The sequence below is a fragment of the Aedes aegypti genome, chromosome 1 (genome assembly GCF_002204515.2).
Source record: "Aedes aegypti strain LVP_AGWG chromosome 1, AaegL5.0 Primary Assembly, whole genome shotgun sequence".
Taxonomy (NCBI): domain Eukaryota; kingdom Metazoa; phylum Arthropoda; class Insecta; order Diptera; family Culicidae; genus Aedes; species Aedes aegypti.
In genome coordinates, this window is record NC_035107.1 from 276,298,116 (window position 1) to 276,311,343 (window position 13,228).

Genomic DNA, 13,228 nt, shown 5'->3' on the forward strand with positions numbered 1-13,228 from the left:
GGAGCCACGTGTGACCATCTCATGTCCGAAGATCACTCGATGAGGCGTAAACTTCGTCGAGCCATGCACCGTGTTGTTCAATACGAATTCTATTTCTGATATTTTAGTATCCCAGAGCTTTTGATCAGAGCGGACGTATGTTCGAATCATCGAATTTATCGTCCTGTTCAATCGCTCTGCGGGATTTGCTTGACTCCGGTGTCGTGCGTTCGCCCAGTGCTGAATTTCATACCTCTTCAGTAGATCCTGAAATTCTTTGGACAGAAACGTCGTCGCATTATCGGTGATCACGTACTGCGGAACGGACAGCTTTCGGAACCATCTTTCTTCCAAGATTGTGCACAGATTCCCTGAAGCAATCTTCTTCACTGGAGCAAGCAGGCAGTACTTAGAGAAGATGTCTAAGACGACTAATAAGTGGGCATTGCCCTGCTTGCTTCGTGGAAGGGATTGTATATAGTCCATGCACACAATCTGGAAGGGTCTGGTGGCTATTCGCTGGTTTCCCATTTCCGGAGCAGTGGATATTGTTGAGTGCTTGCACTCTTTGCAAGTTTCACAGTAAGAAATGTATTTTTTGACGTCAGCACTCATTCTGGGCCAATAGTACCGACGCTTGACTTTCTCAATGCACTTTTCGAACCCTATGTGCATCATCTCATCATGCTCTTGGCGGATGATTCGTTGACGTTGGGACTCCGGTACGCATTCTTTCCACTCAAAGCTGTAGTCCAACACATCCGATTGTGCGGCTACAAATTTAAATAACTTTCCGTTTTGGATCCGAAAGTCCACGAACTTTTCAGGATCATTTTCAACCGACTCGAATAGGTTTCGGTACCATTTGTCCGTTTCTACGACATCAAGTGCCTCAATCGATCGGGATAAAGCATCAGGGACGATGTTTTCCTTCCCTTTGCGGTGCTTTATCTCCATATCGAGGTGTTGCAGAGTGATACTCCATCGGCTCAAGCGAGATGAAGATCTCCACTTGGCTCTCATAATAAATGAGAGGGCCGATGAATCCGTGACGAGAGTGAAGCGTGTGCCTTCGATATAACATCGAAATTTTTCAATACACCGAAGGGCTGCTAATCCTTCCTTCTCCGCAGCATGGTAATTGAGTTCGGCACCTTTAAGCTTCTCTGAGTGGTAGGTATGCTATCACTCTCTCCACGCCATTCTGGACCTGAGTGAGCACCCCTGCGAGAGCTGTATCGCTGGCGTCCGTTTGCACGCAAAACGGCACGCTGAAGTCAGGATTAGCCATGACTGGGGCAGTAATCAGCCGCTCTTTGATGGCAATAAACGCATTCTCTGCTGCCTGATTCCACCGGACCTTTTTCGGTTTGTTTTTCAACAGATCGGTCAAAGGTGCGGTGAGTTCACTGAATTTGTCGATAAACCTGCGGTAATAGTTAACCATACCGAGGAATCTTCTCAATGACCTTATCGATTTGGGGGCCTCAAACCCCAGGATCGCTTGGACTCGATCTGGGTTAGGCCGCAATCCTTCTTCGGAAAGGATGTACCCGAGATAAGGCAATTCGTGGCAGCAGAATTTTGATTTCTCGAGGTTGATAAAAAGATTCGCCTCTTTTAATCTTCGAGCCAATTCCCTCAACTTCGCGATATGCTCCTCAAAAGTGTGGCTCGCTACAACTATATCGTCTAAATAGACAAATATAGCGGGCTCAAGCTCACCATGTCCCAACACTCTATCCATGAGTTTACTTAGCGTTGCCGGGCTATTTACTAGTCCGAAGGGCAACCTAGTGAACTGGAAAAGCCCTTTCCCCGGAACCGAGAAAGCAGTGAATCTTCTCGATGCACGGTTCAAAGGAACTTGCAGAAACGCTTGCGAAAGATCAATGGTCGTTAAAAATTTGAATGGACCTAGTTGGCTGAGGATTCGATTCTGATGCGGGAGAGGATATGCATCTCTCTTCGTGCGCTCGTTAAGCTTACGGGCATCGAGACACAGTCGTACATCCTCACTGTCTCGCTTTTTGACCGGAACGACAGGCAAAGCCCAATCTGAATTGGAAGGTTCGACCACTCCGTCCCTGATCATATTGTCCAATGCCCGATGAATCTTTTTCTGGATCTCGGGACTCCATGGATATGGGTTCTTTCGGACAGGGTCGGCATTCAGAAATTCCTCCTTCAGCTCAATGTGATGCTCAATCAAGCTTGTTTTACCCAGATGACCTGGACTTGCTGGGAGAAACATGTTTTTCACCTCCTCTAGCTGTCTCTTCTGATCATCACTCAGTTCGCTCATCGTTTCTATTGGTTCTCTTTCAGCCTCGTCGATCGCATCAATGGACTGGGAAACCGTAGGACGAATTCCGAAGGCTTGCCAGAAATCGTAGCCAAAAATGCAACGACGACTTAAGTTTGGAGCTACCAGAACTGGTAAGAGTTTGGTTTCTCCGTTAAAAGTTATAGGTACATCAGTTGTCCCTATGACCTCTAAACATTGTCCTCCGGCTGTTTTCAAGTCTATGTTCGTGGGTCTCAATTTTAATTTTAAAGCGCTAATCAGTTTTTTACAACCTATCCCTAACACTGTTTTGGCTGCTCCACTGTCTAACAGTCCTACTATAGAGATGCCCAGCATTTCCACTCTCACGAATGGTCTGGGATCATTGCTGAGAGTCACGAGCATGGTTGCTATCTCGGTCTCTTCAGCTGTGCCTCCACTCACTCTTAAGTAACCACGCTGTTCGAGAGAGTCGGGAACTGCTGGTTCTGTGTGAGGTCTTGTGGAGTTATTTGCAAGACTGTCTTGCCTCTTTAGGCAGTCTTGGGCAAGTTTTTTGACTCGCAATATGGACAATTTTTAGTTTTAAAACCTGGAAAGCCACAACGGAAGCAAAACAAATTCCGATCAGAATCGCAATCTTCAAACCCATGTCCACCTTCGTGGCAATTGAAGCACACATTTTTGCCCGGCGGAATATATGCGTTTACAATTCTTTGTAGCGCGTTTGTTCCGCTGGGTCCGGGTTGTGGGTTGCTTTGCCGTTGAGTATGGTCCGGTTTAGGATTCGATTTCCCCTGATCGTTTTGCTTTTCATTGGATTTTTGATTAGCGGGTTGTTGTTTCCACGTTTGGTTTGGGAACTGCTGAGATTTCGGCCTAAACGGTTTTTTGTTCAAATCTTCCCTGTTCTGATTCGTGTACCTGTCTTGACTACCTTTGAACGACTGTTGACTCCTAACCTCGTCAATTTGTATCACATCTTTCCGCGAAAACCGGTTTTCTTTCCTCTGATACATTTGCCAATTTATCGAATCGAAACGCTTACCAAAATCTTTCATTTTAGGTATCGTGTTCACATTCGCTGCTAGCATCGCGATCCTACAGTCTTCGCGGGTATTGCGGAAAAGAACATCGAATCTGCGCTTTTCGTCCCATGGGATCGACATATTGCGGAAGATCCGGACCATGTCCAAGTAAAAGTCCTGGAACTTCTCCCTGGGACCCTGCTTCCGGTTATTAGCCTGCCGTTCATAGACATAGTCTATATCGACTGGTAAGAACTCTTTCTTAAGCTCCCTAACTAACTCGTTCCATGACCCTATCTCTCCACTGATATCTATGAACCAGGACCTCGCCTTCTGTGTAAACAGATGGTGAGCTCCCTGCAACAACTCCAATTCAGAAAATCCTTCTGACCGGGCGTTGAATTCCACCTCTTTCAAGAATTCATTCAACCGCCTGCCATTATCCATTCCGTCATATCTCACAGACCATTTATGAATCGGAAATTTATTTCCAATACTCAATGGCCTGCTATTTTCAACTCTCCTTTCGGTCCTTTCATTCAGCTTACTACCGACGTGCTTGTCTTCCTCCGAATTTTTCAGCGTATCTAACGACTCATTCCTCTGTTTCAACCAGCCTAAGAAATCTACTGACTTTTCCTGAACCTCTTCTACCTCTTTCTCTACCACCATATTCCTCTCAATCTGCGTACTGTTGGCTGTACCTGTATGAAGATTCAACGGTTGAGCAACGTTTTGATTAGCTTCAAGTACCGTGATGCGTTGCAGTAGTTGGCTCACTACCGCCGTTAGCTGACGGATCTCAGATGCTAATCCCTCTTTCTCACTATCCGTCGTCTTCTCAGATTGCTCACCTCCTGTACTCACCCTATCGCTTTCTACATTCCTACAATTCGGCTCAGTCATGTTTTCGCCCGTCGATCTCCCATCTGATCTTTCATTCATATTATTCTCCCCTTGCCCACCATCATTCGGTACTAGCTCTTGCCTAATTTGATTCAAACTCTCGTTTAGAATCGCCAATTCGGCCTCTCGCACTTCTAGAAGGTGGGATGTGGGTGAATAATACACGTTGAGAAGCTTTACACATTCACCAGCAATCAACGCGAGGCTATTCAATTCGTCTTCTTCCTCAGTGTGAGCTTGCAATCGCTGCATTCGGAAAAAGATATGAATCAATTTCGTTTTGTACAACTGATCTGGCGCTTTCTTGGACACTCGCTTTTCTAGGTGATTTTTTATCCCATTCAGTTTATCGTCACAAACCTCTAACTCAGCAACTACCGATTCACTCACAAATTTCATTCTAACGTCCGATTTGCCTTTTTCCTCTTTCAGGTGGCTACGCAACGTTCGTTCCGCAGCGCTACGTGAAGCATCTAACGGAATGTCACGGATTTTCATCTCGTGCTCTAGCTCATCTGTGGTCAGATGGCCAGGATTCATCGCGTGGTACCACGATACGAAATTGGACATCGCCATTTCTCCAATCTCCATTCAACTAAGAAAATCTTAGAATAAAATTTGAAAAGAAACTAAAAACTGTTCAAGTGGTGCTTCCACAGAACCAAATTTGAAAATCCTACTGAAGAAAACACTTCCGCTTGTTCGAAAGCTCGAAATTAAAATTTGAAAAACCTAAAATTTGTTCACGCTCCCTATTGAAGCAATTAATTGAAAAAATCCTAGTTTTAGCTCGTTTATTTTTAATAAACGTATCGTTCTTGTTTGGTGTTTTATTCCACAGTCTGAAAACTACACAACACTGTTCAAGGTTCCGGAATTCACCGCGAAACTCTCCGACTTCTATTCGTATGCTTTTATTAAGTTTTGTTCAATGGTTGGTAGCTAGTCAGACCGTTTACTCACATCCAAGACCCCTCTTTAAGAATAAATTGTATTGATTCCCATTCATCAATCGGTTACCTGTTTTATGTGCTTTGGTTAAGTTCGTCAGCGAAGTCTGGACGTTACCAGAGACTTCCGCAAAGACACGCAATCGGTATTCTAGTGTACCCGGGCTCTGATAGTCTACGCAAATTTCAGTTGGGCGCCAAGTGTAACTAATGGGGCGATCCCTGCCCAGCACTGGTGAGACTCCCCTCTCTACAATCGCCTCAGGGTCGGCGTACGCGCTTAACTATCGCGACCAAGAACACACTAAATTACCGTTGTTGAACACAAACCCACTTTATTTCCAAATCTTCGCACAAAAGGTACCTTTATTCTCCCACTTTCTTAACGCTATCTCCTACCTCACTTATTTTCTTCTTCACTATTGGCGGGGCCCCTTCTTCTCGTCCTGCTACTTCACCTCCTCTCCTTCCTGAACGGTTCTCCTCTATTTCTCGCTGGATGGTCGGCGGGTACTTCACCTTCTTCTTCACGGTCTCGTTTGGGGTGGACGGCCGGCTGGCACTACTCCTCTTCACACTGCCCTTCGACTCCTTGCCTTCAGGCCGTTTACAAAATGGCCGCGCCGTGGCGTCTAACGGCTCACGATGGCCTTCTAAGGAGAGGCGCACGGTTCTACTCTGGGCCAACTCCTAGGTATGGCCCATCCGAGATGACAGTGATACCCTTCCGGCGACTTCGGCGAACGCAGGCTCCGGCCCAAGGCCAAACTCAGGATAAGCTCCGGCGTAGATTACAGGTAAAACTAATTGTGAACTACGGGGTCCTGTTGGAGAACGTGGCGGTGGTGTGGTGGGTTTTGGCGGTTAGTGATGGGGTTCTAGTTTTGATGGGATAGTGGTTTACCTGGATTTATATCTCTCCTCACTTGTACCACTTTACACTATCTTTAACAATAGTTTTTTTTTTTTTAACTTTTGTACTTTAGCATCAACTTATATGCACGTCTTTATCTTGCGATTGCTGCAGACTTAATGATCTTTGCGATGGCGGTTAGTTATCGACGATCGCAACCGTTGAAGCATTTTTCCGCCCATTCATATTCGCCCCATCATGGCCCCCTTTACACCACCCACAATGGCCGCCCATCCTTATGCTCCTGTGACGGCTGGTGGTGAGTAGCGGAACTAATGATGTGGCTGCGTTCTTCACAGTGGGAGTTGGGTGGTGTCCAGTTTAGAATAATTTAATGCTTTCTTGGTATTGGTTTTTTTAACAAAACGACACACAAAATCACGATAGTCTCACAAATCTTGGACACTTCAACACACCACTGGTTACATTCTTGAAACAGCCATGACCAGACAAAAACTGCGTCAAGTGGAAATTCACTTCTCCGTGTTTTCTGTTTACCCACGTCGACAGGCACGGAATTAGACGGTGGGTCCATCTACCGTTCTCAGCGCTATCCCACTGCTGTTGCCATTTCCTCATGGTTTCATCCCGGGCTCTTTTCCGAATTCCCCGCGTGCTTCGGTCCCTGTAGCACTCGCTGTCCTCTTCGAGTTGAAGGCTTATAGGGATCAATCCTGCAATCACACAGACTGCCTCCGATGAAATCGTACGATACGCGCTCGCCACACGCATGGCCATCAGTCTGAACGTACTGTTCAGCCGGGAGCGGTTCCTCTTCGTCTGCAGTGCTGTCACCCACACGGGGCCAGCGTATCTGAGTACCGACGTCGACACGCTCGCCAGTAGTCGCTTCTTGCTGCTGCTGATCGCTGAGTTGTTGGGCATGATCCGGGATAGAGCTGATATCACCTTCACGGCCCTCTCACATGTATAATCGACATGGCTGTTGAAGCTCAGCCGATCATCGATCATCACTCCTAGGTGTCTGACTTCCCGCTTTGAGTCGATGGTACACTGTCCAACCGAGATTCTCGCCTTCTGCACTGCCTTTCGGTTGCTTATCATCACAACTTCGGTTTTGTGATGGGCTAACGCAAGCTTCTTCCCTCGCATCCATTCTTCCACGGCGTCTACTGCTTCGGTAGCAAGTATCTCTACTTCCTCTAGTGATTCGCCGATGACTACGAGCACCACGTCATCCGCGAAGCCGACGATCTTCACACCCCGGGGGAAGCTCAGCTTCAACACTCCATCATGTGTATGTGTGTGTGTATGTGTGTGTGTGTATGTGTGTTTTTTTTTTTTTTTTTTTTTTTCATGCAACTAGGAGTTTAAAAATCTTCATAGACTGGCCTGTATATGTTCATGCTCATGCCAGTGTAATTTTTGGCGCGGTGTGGGATCCACTTAGTGCCTTCCCCACTAAAAACACTCTCCTAGGTTTAGTACCATCACCATCACCCTCCGGAACTACCTTCCGGTATTACTTCGAAGGGGAGGACAACGTGCTAAGCGCACCACTTCAATTTGTTATTCTACATGCTGAGCCCTTCGGCTCCTGAGCCCTTCGGCTCCTGAGCCCTTTGGCTCCTGAGCCCTTCGGCTCCTGTTAGCAGTTTTAAAACCGTTCAACGACGTGCCTCATGCTGAGCCCTTCGGCTCCACTCGTTAGTAATTTGTTAATACCTATTTTCGCCCTTTGGCGACCCGTCAATTTGTTAGTACCTACATGCAACATTCTGAGCCCTTCGGCTCCAGTTTGTGCACCACTCTGAGCTCATACAAAGCCCGCACTCGTACGGTTACGGCGACTATCTCCTTTCCATAGTTCAGCTGGTAAGATGCCGAGGTCGGTCCAACGATTCCGGTTGAGCATAACTTCCGGTTCGTAGGCGCCCCGACTATTCAATACCAGCGTTCCGACGTATTCTACTCGACCAGTCCCCGACGGTGGACCTAATCTACACCGACGGAGAGTTCCCCGGCGGTGGAATTTCTCCCGACACCGATTCTTCTACTTCTACGATACGAGCCGACCGGAGGGGTGCCGAAGTCAGTCCAGCGATTCCGGTGGAGCCTAGCTTCCGGTTCACTGGTGCCCCGACGACCCTCAACCGTCGCTATGACACGTCTACTCAACTAGTCCCCGGCGGTGAACCTAGCCTACACCAACGAAGAATTCCCCGGCGATGGAAGTTCTTCCGAGACCGATTCTTCTTCTGCTGCTGCTACTGCTGCTCTTCAATTTTTTACGGGCCGACCGGTAGGGTGCCGGAGTCAGTCCAGCGATTCCGGTGGAGGCTAACTTCCGGTTCACTGGTGCTCCTACGACCCGGGACCGGTGCTACGTCGCGTCTACTCAGCTAGTCCCCGGCGGTGGATCTAGCCTACTCCGGCGGAGAGTTCCCCGGCAAAGGAATGTCTCCCGGAACCGAGCAGTATCACTTTCCCTTCGTCCGCTCTTTTAGAGTGTCGAAAACAGTCCGGCGCCCTTCTTCGTTCGGCAGGGCTGCCTACGTCATCTGACGCTGCTCCTCTCGCCATGTCCGCTGTAGTGTTGACATAATCTGAACAACAGATCGGTTCACCGCGTTCCACTTATCTTCATTACTACACATCTTTAGGACGATATTTTCCACGTTCACGTCGTCTCCGACGATGGCAGTCATTTCGCTTCGCTGCTGTGCAAACCGTGGGCAAGTAAAGACTACGTGCTCTGGTGTTTCTTCTATGTCTCGGCATTCAGGGCACAACGGTGACCTTGCGTGGCCGAACCTGTGCAAGTACTGCTTAAAGCAGCCATGACCAGACAGGAATTGCGTCAGTTGAAAATTAATCTCGCCGTGCGCTCTAGTGGTCCATATCGACACGTTTGGAATCAGTCGGTAAGTCCACCTGCCCTTCTCTGCGTTGTTCCATTGCTGCTGCCATTTACTAAGCGTGTTGGCTCTCGCTCTGTTCCGGCCTCTCCCTGTGGCTCGATCCCTGTAGCACTCGCTATCCTCCTCCAGTAGAAGGCAGATAGGAATCTTTCCGGCTATTACGTGCACGGCGTGCGATGATATCGTTCGATACGCACTCGCTACACGCATTGCCATCAGCCTAAACGTACGGTTCAACTGGGCACGATTTCGTCCTGTCTTCAGTGCCGCCGACCACGCTGGAGCTGCATACCGGATGATCGACGTTGACACGCTCGCCAGTAGCCTCCTCTTGCTACTGGTAATCGCAGAATTGTTAGGCATAATTCGGGATAAGGCCGATATCACCTTTGTCGCCTTATTGCAGACGTAGTCGACGTGACTGTTGAAATTCAAACGGTCGTCCAACATCACGCCCAGGTGTTTCACTTCTCGCTTCGAGTTTATGATGCACTCACCGACCATGATGCTCACATTTTGTACTGCCTTCCGGTTACTGATCATAACCAATTCAGTCTTTTGATGGGCCAACGCTAGCTTCTTCTCTCGCATCCAATTTTCCACGGCATCTATCGCCTCCGTTGCCAGTACCTCCACCTCTTCCCGTGATTCGCCGATCACTACAAGCACTACATCGTCCGCAAAACCGACAATCTTGACTCCTCTGGGCAGGTTCAGCTTCAGCACTTCATCGTACATGACATTCCAAAGGGTGGGACCCAAAATGGATCCCTGTGGAACGCCCGCCGTAACCAACAGATTTCTGATCCCGGCATCTGTTTCATATATCAGTGTCCGGTTCTGAAAATAGCTTTTCAGAATCTGACATAGATACTTAGGCACCCTCAACCTGTGCAACGAGTCGGCAATTGCTACCCAGCTGGCGCTGTTGAAAGCGTTTTTAACGTCAAGAGTGACAACCGCACAATATCGGTTCCCTCTCCTCTGCTGCTTCTGTGCCGTCTCCATGGTTTCCACTACCATTCGGATGGCTTCTATCGTAGATCTACCTTTCCGGAATCCATACTGCATGTTCGATAGACCGTTCTCGTTCTCCGTATACTTCGTAAGCCTGTTAAGAATCACTCTCTCCAACAGTTTTCCGACAGTATCCAACAAGCATATCGGCCTATATGCAGAAGGATCGCCGGGCGGCTTACCTGGCTTTGGTAGCAGCACCAGCTTTTGTCGCTTCCAAATGTCGGGAAAGTTTCCGTCCTCCATACATTTTTGCAGTGTAGTCCTGAACATGTCTGGATTCTCCTGGATTGCCGTTTTAAGGGCCAAGTTTGGAATCCCGTCCGGACCCGGTGCCTTCTTCACTGGTAAGGCTTTCGATACCACGACCAGTTCCTCGTTCGTTACACGGGTCTCTTCGTCGTGTACATCATGTTCATCGTACGGTGTAGGTGGCCAGACCGTAGGCTCGTGCGTCGGAAAAAGAGTTTCGATAATAACCTTCATTTTCTCCGGACATCTGTCGGGTGGTATTTCATCTTTGCCATGGCCACTTTGTAGGCATTCCCCCACGGGTTTTCGTTGGCATTGCGGTAGAGCTCTTCCAGGCACGCTTTCTTGCTGAGCTTGATTGCCTTGTTGAGTGCGGCCCTTGCCGCCCTATAGGGCAATCTTCTTTCTTCTCTTTCGACGTTGTTGCTAGCCCTCTGCATCCTCCTCCTAGCTTGGAAGCAATGTGCGCGTAGGTCACCGATCGTCGAATTCCACCAGTAGGCTGGTCGTCGACAGTTTCTAGGTTTCCCCATCCTCGGCATAGTTGCATCGCACGCCCGCGATAGGGCTGCAGTCAACTCCTCTGCGCTTAGGTTTACTAAGTTATTCTCACGCCTCATCGCTTCCACGAACACGTCCTTGTTAAAAATCTCTGTTTTCCACCTCCGCTCGTATATCTGGGCTCCACTCGATTCCATCTGCAAACAGCGCCCAAAGCGGTACCGAATCGCTTGGTGGTCGCTGTGGGTGTAATCCTCGCATACTCTCCAGTTCATATCACGTATCATTCCTGGGCTGCAGAAAGTGACATCGATGATAGACTCTCGACCATCCTTACGGTAGGTGGTGGTGGTACCGTCATTGGCGAGATCGACGTTCAACTTAGCTAGGGCCTCCAGAAGGCTGCTCCCCCTTGGGTTCGTGAGGCGGCTGCCCCATTCGACCGCCCAAGCATTGAAGTCTCCAGCTACTACCACTGGTCTTCGGTCGGTTAGCTCTTCCGTCAGTTTGTCCAACATCCGGTTGAACTGTTCGATCGTCCATCGTGGAGGTGCATAACAACTACAGATGAAGACACCGTTGATTTTGGCTATAACGAATCCTTCATCTGCGCAGTGCACCACTTCTTGAATGGGGTATTTTCCCACTGTCCATATCGCTGCAGTTTTGGTTCCGTCTGATATCCAGTTTCCATCTCCGGGTGGAATTTGGTATGGCTCCGAAATTATCGCAACATCGCATCTATGTTCCGCAACAGATTGCCGCAGAAGATGTTGTGCCGTATCACAGTGGTTGAGGTTGATTTGCACTACCTCCACTGGGACTTCGTTGCTCTCGCTCGTTTGGAGGCTGGGCATCTGCTACCGCCTGTAGGGTGTTCGTTATCCCCCGTAGCAGCGCAAATTAGGCATTTCGGAGGCTTCGAGCAATCCTTTGCATTGTGACCTTCCTCGCCACACCTTCTGCATAGTTTGCTCCTATCCGGCCCTTGGCAATTCCGTGCGAAGTGACCAAAGCCCAGACACTTGAAGCACACGTCCGGTTGTTGGGAAACGCTCAGCGGGCACACAGACCAGCCCACACATACTTTCTCCACTCTCAACGCTTTATTAGCTGCATCTACTGGCAGCTTAATTGATGCTACCTTCGTGCCATCAGGCCCATTCCTGATACGGATGGTCATCTGGACCTCTCCTAGCTCGCATTGCTCCTTCAGGGCTAATTTTACTTCCTCCTCCGTGGTAATCTCGTCCAGATCTTTACACAGGAGAGTCGCTTCCGGGCACAAGGCTCTTACTTCCACCTTGTTTCCGAGAGCTTTCTCGGTAAGCTCCTTGTACGAGATGCTGCCTGCCTTGGGATCTCTTTTCAACTCAAAGAGCATCTCTCCATTACGAGTGCGCCTGACCTTTTGCACGTCTTCCCCTAGCTCCTTAAGATCCGGGTTCATCCGCATAGCGCGTAGAACTTCGGCGTACGAGTCGTCACTCGCTTTGACGATGAGAGCCTCGCTCTTATTCCTCATCCTGACGACCTTACGTTTTTCGGGCGGTTTTTTCTTGCTCGCTTTCTCCTTCTTTCTATTCTTTTTGCCAACGACCTGCCATTCAGTGTGGCTGTTTACCACGTCGGTTGCTTCTGGTGGTGGTTTAGCTCCAGTGACACGGACATCCTTGTGTCTCTTGGGACCACCTGGTCTGACATCTCCAGGCGATGCCCTTGGCCTCTTCGGTGTAAAGAAGGGCGTGGACTGCACCCCTGGGGGGATACTTCTCGCCGCGTTGACCTTCCTCGTAGCTGTGTCGGCTTCTGCCCTTCGCATTTCCGCTGCGCGACATGCCTCTAAGGCAGTTTTAACCGCTAACAACTCCTTCTCCCCTGCTTCTGCTCTCTGCACTACGTTTTTCCACTCCTTTACAGCTGAACCAAGAGCGCCTTGGAGCTTAATCACCAACGCCTTGATGTCTTTGTGCACGTTACTTCTCTTATCCACATACTCGTGCAGCTCGTCCACCAACTTTTTCGCTGTCTCTACCCTCGGTGGTTGTGGTGGTTTCGTCCACACGCTATACTGCTGCTGACCCTGCTGCTGAGCCTGCTGCTCGTTCGTGGGCTGCTTTTGCACCTGCTGGGTTTGCGGCGGCGGTGTCCTCACCAATCCACTCTTGACAAACGGATTTGTCACTTCTTCCTCAACTTCAATTACGCTTACTTCCATTCTTCAGGGTCCCCCCTCCGAGCCGCTATCTCCATCTGCCGTACGTAGTCGCCTTCACGATCCCATGGATATCTGTACCTGCAAGCAACTATACCTGCAAGCATTGAGGCCATGCGAGGGTTGACACGGACCCTTATGGGGGCCGGGTACAGTGCCAGATCGGCGTAGATCGGGAATGTTCCATCCGAACCTACGTACTCATCAGAACTAATGGACAGATTTCGAACGTATCCGGAGGCCTGCCAAGGTTTTAACGGGACGGAGGCAATCGAACCATGAGCCCACTCGCCGTTTC